The sequence below is a fragment of the Panulirus ornatus genome, chromosome 56 (assembly GCF_036320965.1).
Source record: "Panulirus ornatus isolate Po-2019 chromosome 56, ASM3632096v1, whole genome shotgun sequence".
NCBI classification, from domain to species: domain Eukaryota; kingdom Metazoa; phylum Arthropoda; class Malacostraca; order Decapoda; family Palinuridae; genus Panulirus; species Panulirus ornatus.
The window spans coordinates 15,973,784-15,984,390 of NC_092279.1; the positions used below are offsets into that span (position 1 = coordinate 15,973,784).

The 10,607-nt window shown below is 53.4% G+C and overlaps 1 protein-coding gene across 12 annotated transcripts in view; it reads right to left on the reverse strand.

Moving 5' to 3' along the window:
* The window catches only part of LOC139765935 (cell adhesion molecule Dscam1-like), a 301,572-nt gene extending 294,324 nt beyond the window's left edge, over positions 1 to 7,248 (reverse strand). For 8 of the 12 annotated variants that reach the window (XR_011716761.1, XR_011716762.1, XR_011716760.1 and 5 more), the window contains exon 1: positions 7,092 to 7,248. The gene's annotated coding sequence lies outside the window, so the exon portion shown is untranslated. The remainder of the gene's footprint in view (positions 1 to 7,091) is intronic. The other 4 variants (XM_071693918.1, XM_071693917.1, XM_071693914.1 and 1 more) reach the window with 3 other exon arrangements.
* Positions 7,249 to 10,607: the final 3,359 nt, after the last annotated feature.

Below are 10,607 nucleotides of genomic sequence, written 5' to 3' on the forward strand. Positions count from 1 at the left end.
GGTAGCAGCTGGAAGTAGTGGTAGCAGCAGGGAGTAGTGGTAGCTGCTGGGGGTAGTGGTAGCAGCTGGGAGTAGTGGTAGCAGCTGGGAGTAGTGGTAGCTGCTGGGAGTAGTGGTAGCAGCTGGGAGTAGTGGTAGCAGCAGGGAGTAGTGGTAGCTGCTGGGGGTAGTGGTAGCAGCTGGGAGTAGTGGTAGCAGCTGGGAGTAGTGGTAGCAGCTGGGAGTAGTGGTAGCAGCTGGGAGTAGTGGTAGCAGCTGGGGGTAGTGGTAACAGCTGGGAGTAGTGGTAGCTGCTGGGGGTAGTGGTAGCAGCTGGGAGTAGTGGTAGCAGCTGGGGGTAGTGGTAGCAGCTGGGAGTAGTGGTAGCAGCTGGGAGTAGTGGTAGCAGCTGGGGGTAGTGGTAGCAGCTGGGAGTAGTGGTAGCAGCTGGGAGTAGTGGTAGCTGCTGGGGGTAGTGGTAGCAGCTGGAAGTAGTGGTAGCAGCTGGGGGTAGTGGTAGCAGCTGGGAGTAGTGGTAGCTGCTGGGGGTAGTGGTAGCAGCTGGGAGTAGTGGTAGCAGCTGGGAGTAGTGGTAGCAGCTGGGAGTAGGGGTAGCAGCTGGGGGTAGTGGTAGCAGCTGGGAGTAGTGGTAGCAGCTGGGAGTAGTGGTAGCTGCTGGGAGTAGTGGTAGCAGCTGGGGTAGTGGTAGCAGCTGGGAGTAGTGGTAGCAGCTGGGAGTAGTGGTAGCAGCTGGGAGTAGTGGTAGCAGCTGGGGGTAGTGGTAGCAGCTGGGAGTAGTGGTAGCTGCTGGGAGTAGTGGTAGCTGCTGGGGGTAGTGGTAGCAGCTGGAAGTAGTGGTAGCAGCTGGGGGTAGTGGTAGCAGCTGGGGGTAGTGGTAGTAGTGTTAGTTGTGGAGGTGTTAATGGTAGTGTGTGATGGGAGGAAGTAATTGCCTGGTGACGGCAGCAGTAGTTATGCACCCGTGGTTGTGGTTATTATGATGGTGGTTGTTGTGGTAGTAGTAACTGCTCACCACGACTACAGCAATGGTTCGTGGTGGTACCTAACGTCTGCGGTCGTGACTACGACCCCTTGTTCCACTAAGAAGTACGACCATGTGTCATGTGTCATAACAAACGTAACCAACCACGACTACACGACCCCTGACCTCACCACCCACGACCATCAGGAGGACGACGCTCCACGACCCCTGGTCTCACCACCCACGACCACCAGGACGACGCTGGACGACCCTGGTAGGCCTCGGGCACGTCAGGCTGGAGCGTGTGTGTCCCCCCCCCCGTCGTCCTCCACTGGATGACGGGTCTGGCAGCAGTGTGTCACATGGTGAGGATAATCCCTCACCGGGAGCCCGCCGCCCCTCCTCCCTCACCAGCTGGCCCAGCTCTCCCCTCACACACCGTCCTCACCACGACCTTACACACCTTGCCTCACCCGCTCTTACTCGCAGTCTTTACCGAGAGCATCCAGCTCTGCGACGGCGCCGTCGCCTGGTGAATTCTGGACAGAAATGGTATTAATGTTGGGTGGGTTTAGTAATGGTGACGTGATATCGTTGTGCGAGATCATGGTGAGATGCAGGAAGATGATGAGGTATGTGTGTGTGTGTGTGTGTGTGTGTGTGTGTGTGTGTGTGTGTGTGTGTGTGTGTGTGTGTGGTTCTCAGAGGGAGAGAGAGAGAGAGAGAGGAAAGAGAGTAGGAGGTCACCACCAGCCACAGCTGTCGCCCGACTGTGTGAGTTATTTGCCCATTACGACATATACAGTGGATGAAGGAGGCAATCTATCGACCAATTCCCACGCCCGTGACCGCCCCAATCCCACACACACACACCGTGACCGCCCCAATCCCACACACACACCGTGACCGCCCCATCCCCCCACACACACACGCACACACCGTGACCGCCCCACTCCTACACACACACACACCATCCCCACACACACCGTGCCCGCCCCATCCCCACACACACCGTGCCCGCCCCCGTCCCCACACACACCGTGCCCGCCCCCGTCCCCACACACACCGTGCCCGCCCCATCCCCCACCGTGACTGCCCCATCCCCATCCCGTGACTGTCCCATCCCCACACCGTGACCGTCCCATCCCCACCCCGTGATTGTCCCATCCCCACCCCGTGACCGTCCCATCCCCACACACAGCGTGACCGCCCTATCCCCACACCGTGACGGTCCCATCCCTGCACACAGCGTGACCGCCCCACCCACACACCGTGATTACCCCATCCCCCCTTATGACCACAAGTGTCAGGTGGCCACATCACCCCATCTGATCCTCAATCACTTTATCAATATTGATCGTCTCTCGTGAACGATCAACTCACCACCTCTATAATCTTCCTCTCTTGTCTGTTTACTCGCGACACACAAAAGGGACATCCACCTCCCCCTTCTCCCTAGGAAAGCTGGGGAGGCTATTCTACACACCATTTATACTTCGCTGCAACAGGTCAAAACTCAGAAAAATCATAATTCATTATTCCATTTTCTCTTCACACTCTCACTTTTTTTTTCAAGAGAAAATGGTGATGTTCCGGAGGGCATGGTGGACGCGTCTCCCGCCCGGCTATCAGCTCAGCGCGGATCACGCCAAGCCCGCCTCGCACAAGCCGGCCGACCACGCGTCCCACGCTGGGTCAAGCAAACTGTTCACACGTTGATACTGTGGTGGTGGTGGTGAGTCTGATGATGGAGGGTGAGGTGGTGAGGGTGGCGATAGCATAAGCAGATGTAAACGCTGCGTAATGGTGGTGAGAGTACATATATACACACACTTGTTCCCAGTTTCCTGCTTTAGCGAGGTAGCACCAGGATCAGACGAAGAAAGACCGCATTCGCTCACACCAGTTCTCTAGGTGTTATGTGCAATGCACCGAAACCACAGCTCCTTGTCCTCAGTCAGGCCCCATAGAGCTTCTATGGTTTACCCCGGCCGCATGAAGCCCTGATTCAATCCAATGACAGCACGTCCACCCCTGTATACCAAATCGTTCCAATTTACTCTATCCCATGCATGCCTTTCACCCTCCTGCATGCTCAATTCCAAATCAATCAAAATCTATGTCACTCCATTATTCCGTCTCCACTTTGTCTTCCCCTTCTTGTCTCCTTCACTTCTGTCAACCTTTACTCGCTCATTCTCTCCATATGTCCAAACCATTTCAGCAAACCCTCTTCAGCTCTGTCAACCACACTCTTTTCATTACCACACCTCTCTCTTCCCCTTTTGTTACTTACTCCCTCAAACCACCTCTCACCACATAATGACCTTAACACGCCATTTTCAACACAACTAACACAACTAAACTAACCTGTCCCTCTATCCTACTAAACCTAAAACTTTGCTTCTATTCACATTTACTCTTAACTTCCACCTTTTGAACACTCTCCTAAAGTCAGCCATCAACTTCTGCAGTTTCTCACTTCACTCTGCTATCAGGGGTCTGTGTCACCAGCAAACAACACCTGACACTTCCCAGGCTGCCTCACCCAAACTGAGTGCATACTGGCCCTTCCCTCCAAGACTCTTGCATATACCTCCCTCACCAACCCATCCATACACAAACTAAATAGCCATGGTGGCATCAGACACTCCTGCCGCAGACCAACTTTCACCTGTAACCACTCACTCTCATCTCTTCCTACTCGCACAAATGTGTAAACCCCTGATAAAAAACAACACACTACTTGTAGCAACTTTCTTCCAACAGCATATATATATATATATATATATATATATATATATATATATATGAGAAAAAAATATATTCAGTTGATAAAATTACAGGCAGAGCGTCATATACAACATTACTCATATAACTAAATTTTGTTTGCGAGAGAGAGCAGAGCTGTCCGAATTGGATGCCTGTTGTGTGTGTGTGTGTGTGTGTGTGTGTGTGTGTGTGTGTGTGTGTCAGGGCTGTGCGGTGTCTGTGTGGTGGTTCATTGGCTTTATGGAGAGAGCAATACCCGAGATGAGAGCGGGATGGGCTGACAGTGCGGTGCGCCAGGCCCGTGGCGGAACAAGAGTGGCCGGGTTACTGCAAGTGTAACGTGTGCAGGTAATGCCCTGCCGTTGGCTGGATTAGACCGCGAGTTCGACACAATGGTCGGTCGCTTTTGCTGGCGTCCAGCTGCAGATGGATGTTGGGCGGATATACACGCAAGAGGGACCTCGGTGCTGGAAAGAGGAGGACAATTCCAGCGTGACGTCTGACGTATGACGAGGCCCCCAGGGCGTGTGGAAGAGTATGAGCTACGCATATTAGCCTCACTGACGACGGTGCTGTGGTAGCTGCACCTTTGGGCAATGTACCCCACACACACAACACGGGGGAAGAGATGAGGTGCTCTGGGGGGGCCATATAGGGGAATGGGACTCGAGAGTGGATAGCACTCTACGCCTGCGGGAGGGAACAGTCGTAATCCTACTTGTCCAGCCATGGATGCCAAGCTTGAGTCCTCGAAAATAATGACACAATTTGAGACGGAGGTACACAAAGTGAGTAGAAGAGATAGTAGTGCAGGATGAACAAATATCACAAAAGCGAAGGGTGAGGGTTAGGGGCGGGACATATGAGAAAGCCACTGTGCCAGACTACAATCTACAAGAAGGCAGGTTCGTGGTCTAGCATTGGTCCTCACTGGAGTGATTCTTGTCGTAAATAATGTGGTCCCCAACATCATCAACTACAGACGTAAGAAGTCTCACGGTGACGTCACGGGATCCCGCAGGGATGTGTTCCTCCACCGCTGCTGTCTCCTCCACCGTTGTGACACATAACACCTCTGCTCCTCCAGTCTGCCATACCCCCATTGCCTTGCTTACTCCACCCTCCCTCGCCGCCTGGCCTTACTCCACAAATCAAGAGATGAAATCGTTCAAATTTTTGAACAAAATAAACATATGACCGATCATCAACAAGAGGTTAAGAATAACAAAAAGATTATGTCTAACGACTTGGTCAGAATTTTTTCGGCATATTTCGTCAGCATTTGAGAATTTCATAAATCTCTCGAGAGAACACCAGATAAAAGACATTTAAGTGAGGATAAAGTTCACGGTGGAAGGAATCGTATATTGGGTGTCGATAAACAGCCCTGTTCCAAAAAACAAAAACAAATTCTTAACTCGTTTTTAGAAGAAAAAGAAATTGCTATATTTCCGTTTCATGTTTGAGCCTCCTCCTCCTCCTCCTCCCAGGGAAAACCCACTGTAGCTAAAGTAAGGTAGTGTCCCCCCTTCAACACTTTCCTATAGAATGTCCATAGCGGTATACTCTCTCCATAATACACGGCGTTACTTCTTGGTTTTCTTACTGCCGGCTGTCGTGCCGGAGGGAGTGGTGGATGGGGAGGTGCCTCCTGTTTCCACCACCAAGATAAACGCCTCCAAGACACTACGACTTATTGTCCTCTTATCAGATAATCTCGAAATGGACCATCGGGTCTACTATCACCTGTCCTTCCCCTGTACCCACAACATCACTACCTAGTTCCCTTTACACTTCTACCGACCAGAGCCGCCCCTCACCTGGGCTCCCCCACCTGGGCTATTCATCACTCGGCCTCCCTAGTTCCCTCACCTTCCTTCAGCATGACCTTTCTCCCCACAGGCTCTCTCCCTCGTATCACTCAATCCTTCAGCCCCTGGCGTTCACCTCGCCACCTGACCCGCATATCCCGGGAGGTAAATCACGCCTCGAGTCCCCCTGGTCCTCTGACCCGCCCATCGTGTGAGGCTCCGTCGACTACATCCCTACCTTATGGCCTCGACCAGCTGCAGGTCACAGCCCCGGGGGCCTTCCATGAGTGCAGGGGATCTCAGGGCTGGACTGGGTGGCTCTCAGTGAACCGAGGGAGCGACAGGGTGTCAGCTGTGACACTGGAGGCGGAGGGGAGATGGTCATGAATGAACGTGGGTGGCGAAACTGGGTAGTGTATGGGTAGCACTGAATGAATCTCGGCAGGTACTGGGTGGCAGTGAATGATAGTGCGTAGCGTCGGGGTGAGTAAGCCCGTGCGTCACTGGGTTGTGCTGAGTAAAACTGGGAATCAGTGAGTAAAGGAAAGTGAAGGGTGACACTGAGTGAAGGAGAGTGCTAGGTGACATGAGAAGGAGAGTGCTGGGTAACATAAGTGAAGGAGAGTGCTGGGTAACACTGAGTGAGTGAAGGAGAGTGCTGGGTAACACTGAGTGAGTGAAGGAGAGTGCTGGGTAACAATGAGTGAGTGAAGGAGAGTGCTGGGTAACACTGAGTGAGTGAAGGAGAGTGCTGGGTAACACTATGTGAGTGAAGGAGAGTGCTGGGTAACACTGCGTGAAGGAGAGTGCTAGGTAACACTGAGTGAAGGGCACTGCTGGGTAACACTAAGTGAAACGAAAACTATTTCTGAAACTGCGCGGGGCATGTTTGTAGGGTCGGGTCATTTCTGTCATCAACTCCCCGACCTATCCATCATACTCCCCAGCTCTAAACTCCCATGTTAACTCCACTACCAGTTCACCACACACTCCCATACCGTCAACTCCGATGATAACTCCCCATGACAGCTCACCACACACTCCCCTACTGTAAACTCCCCAAACCAGCTCACACCACACACTCCCCAGCGAGAAACTCCCACGGTAACTCCCCAAACCAGCTCACACCACACCCTGCCCCTGGCCGTCACCTCCCATGGCAACTCCGTCAGACCAGCTCACCACATCCCTGCATCAGCGGACATCACCACCATGACTGTCACACTCCGTCTCTGGCACAGCGAGGTCCAAGGGTGGTCAGCAAGGGGTCCCCCTCCGGTAATGGACTGGAAGGTGTAATGCATCACCACTTGTCTGACAACTCAGCTTTTCCAGGCTCTCTCTTCCCCTACCCCATCCCCTTACCTAAATTAAGTGTCACGACCCAAGCCTCAAAACTGTCCAAGTTTTTTTCCCCCCCACGATTGTACGCGACACACGCTAATTGCTTCACCAGGACGACCCAAAACACACTCTCGTCCACATATCCTGTAAATAAAAGACGTCTACACACAACTAGAGAGCAAGATGGCGAAGGGGGTCCGTACCATTACACACGACACGCACACACACAACACTGACGAAGACGCACTGGCGGGATCGAGTCGGTGTGAGCCCACTGAGAGACACGTGGGCCAGGGCGGAGCACGGACGCGGCGCGTAGCTTCAGTGAGATGCTGTGGGCGACTGACCCCCTCGACCCGCTGCTGCCGGCCTGTCCTGCCCGGTGGGAGGGGCTTGCAGGGGAGGGGTAGGTGGAGGGGGGCCGGCGGGGGCGGCCGGACCAGGTCCTGGGAGAGCTATGGGTGTGGTCAAGACGGAAGGGTTGCTTCACGCCTGACACCTTCCCTGCCACCACCTGATGGAATGCAGCAGGAGACGTCGCTCGACCCAGAGGAACGTCTCCTTCATGCCTTCTCCACCGTGGTGGGAGGAGGTGCCGCACAGTGGGAGGAGGTGCCGCACAGTGGGAGGGAGGCGTGCATGGTGAGGGACGAGATGAAGGTGGCGTGGATGGTGAGGAGCGAGAGGATGAGGGCGTGGATGGTGAGGGACAAGAAGAAAGGAGTGGATGGTGAGGAAAGAGAGAGGATGGTGGCGTGGATAGAGAGGGACGAGAAGGGTATAGCGTGGATGGTGAGGAACAAGAGGGAGGGTAAGGGACGAGAGGATGTCGGATTGGACTATGAGTGACGAGGTGAGGGGTAGCGTTAAGAGTGGAGGAGGAGGATGAATGAAAGGCGGCGTGGCGTGGAATGGTCGAGCGTGGCCACTCCTGGACGGTGAAGAGCTGAGCGCGGGGGCAACGGGCGTCACCCGCCAACGTAAGGCATCACATCAGTCGATGTCGGAGGGCGGGCACAGGGTGGGTGGGGTGGTGAGGGCGGGTCGGTAGGTGGCGCTGAGGAGGTTCGGGAATAGTCGCTACACATGTGAGTGTGTGATCTGATCTGTGTCCTTGTCCCCGGCAAGTTTCTTGCTCATCCTGTGAGCGGCGGCGCAAAAGGATTACAGGGGTCACGCTGTGCATCCGCTCATGGCATTACAATCCTGTACCACTCACGCCACACTTGAGCAGGGGCTTCACCCACCCGCAAGGGTCGCTGCACATCCCTAAGGGTCGCTTTAGATCAGTGTCACACACACATACACAGTCGTCTTCCTCTCACTACTCATACCTTAAAAGCCAAGTGGCCCTATGTCATGGTATACCCTCCAGGAAGACCTCCTGACTTGTGTCCTCCCACCACCACACTGGAAAACCATCCACCACATGACACGTTCGGGACGCCTTAGTATACGCTTAGGTATACATTAAGTATACAGTATCTGTAAACCAAACACTGCACACCTGATAACGCACACTAGGTATACACTAAGTACACAATACCTGTAAACCAAACATTAAGTATACAAAACAGCGGTACAAGGAAAAAAAACAGCTGGGTGAAGGCTCTACATATCTCGGGGTACAAGATGCACGTCTCGGGCGGGCGGGGGTGGAGAGGAAGTGCCTCAGGAAAAGAGATCCACGTCCTGCAGAACACACCAATTAAACTTTTAAACTAGAACGCTCGTTTTCTTCACAGACATAACATCTGTCCCCAGTTGTCTTCAAAGACATAGCTCTCTCTCTCTCTCTCTCTCTCTCTCTCTCTCTCTCTCTCTCTCTCTCTCTCTCTCTCTCTCTCTCTCTCTCTCTCTCTCTCTCTCTCCCAAGGTTTCAGCTGTCTCAACGGACATACATCTATCCCCCGTTGTCTCCACTGACTATCAGGTCTCATCCCACCTCCGGCTCTCAGTATAGCCGGTGTGGTGGGAAAGGAAGAAGGCCAAGGAGGGAGAGAGAGAGAGAGAGAGAGAGAAGAGAGAGAGAGAGAGAGAGAGAGAGAGAGAGAGAGAGAGAGAGAGAGAGAGCACCTGCAGGACCATCATCATTTCCTTAATCAGGCGGCTGTAACGTGGAGGACACACCCCCAGGTGCAGTGGCTGCCACCCACCACCACCACCACACCTGGGGCGCTCCTCCTCCTCCTCCTCCTCGCCAGGCACCGCCAGGGTGAAGTCACCTGAGGGCCACCAACACACTCCTCTCCCCCTCGGGACACCTCAGACAACTCCACCGACGACTTTTTTTTATTTTCTCCCAAGCTTCTGTGAGATGACCTGCAGGTTCCTGCTCTCTCTCTCTCTCTCTCTCTCTCTCTCTCTCTCTCTCTCTCTCTCTCTCTCTCTCTCTCTCTCTCTCTCTATCTATCTATCTATCTATCTGTCTATCTATTTATCTATCTATCTAATCTATCTCTGTCATGTTTCTCTGCCTCCCACCTTCCCCTCACTTGTCAGACCATCAACTCTCTCTCTCTCTCTCTCTCTCTCTCTCTCTCTCTCTCTCTCTCTCTCTCTATCTATCTATCTATCTATCTATCTATCTATCTATCTATTTATCTATCTATCTAATCTATCTCTGTCATGTTTCTCTGCCTCCCACCTTCCCCTCACTTGTCAGACCATCAACTCTCTCTCTCTCTCTCTCTCTCTCTCTCTCTCTCTCTCTCTCTCTCTCTCTCTCTCTCTCTCTCTCTCTCTCTCACCTGACGCCACAATGACTCGCATTCTGGTTAATACTTGACAAAGTTAGACAGTGATCAACTGATAATTAATGGCAAGCAATGATGGGGTGGAGGGGGTGGATTTCTACCCCTGATCACCAGACTTGAGCAAGGGAATCGCAACTCTCCCAAAGAGATATTCTAAAAAGTAATGGACCAATGTACAGGATGCTACTGCGATCGTGTTCATAACTTTGTCAGATGGAAGGTCCAGGGTTCGAAGGCCTCCTGACCAGTGTGTGAGGTAGTGTTTCCCCTGCCTGAAAACACTCTACCTTAGCATCATGGCAGTCAAGACACACCCTATATGCGCCCGTCCGTATCAGCAGACTGTAGCTGTCCGTGGCTCGTGAGCGAGCACAGTCCGTGGCCATCCGTGGCTCCTGGGCGTATCAACAGTCCGTGGCACGTAAGCACGTGGCACGGAAGCACGTGGCACGTAAGCACGAGGCACGGAAGCACGTGGCACGTAAGCACGTGGCACGTAAGCACGAGGCACGGAAGCACGTGGCACGTAAGCACGTGGCACGGAAGCACGTGGCACGGAAGCACGTGGCACGTAAGCACATGGCACGTAAGCACGTGGCACGTAAGCACGTGGCACGAAAGCACGTGGCACGTAAGCACGTGGCACGTAAGCACAGTCCGTGGCCGTCCGTAACGTCAGCCCGAACTCTCAAGAACACCTTCCCAACGTCGGGCCTCTCTGCTCGCTCCATCCACCTCCTCCAGAAGGCGCTGTAGGGCTGCATGCACCCTGGAACACCCCTTAACCCTCCGGCAAACATCGTAGGTACTCCTCCGTCAGCACCTGGACACCACTCACGCTTCACCATACGTCACAGTCAATACAAGACTACACGACTGATCACCTCTACGTACACCTGTCGTAATGGCTTTTGTTTTATGAACGATTATCTTCGACCTAATTGCCCATCACAGTCAGTAGTA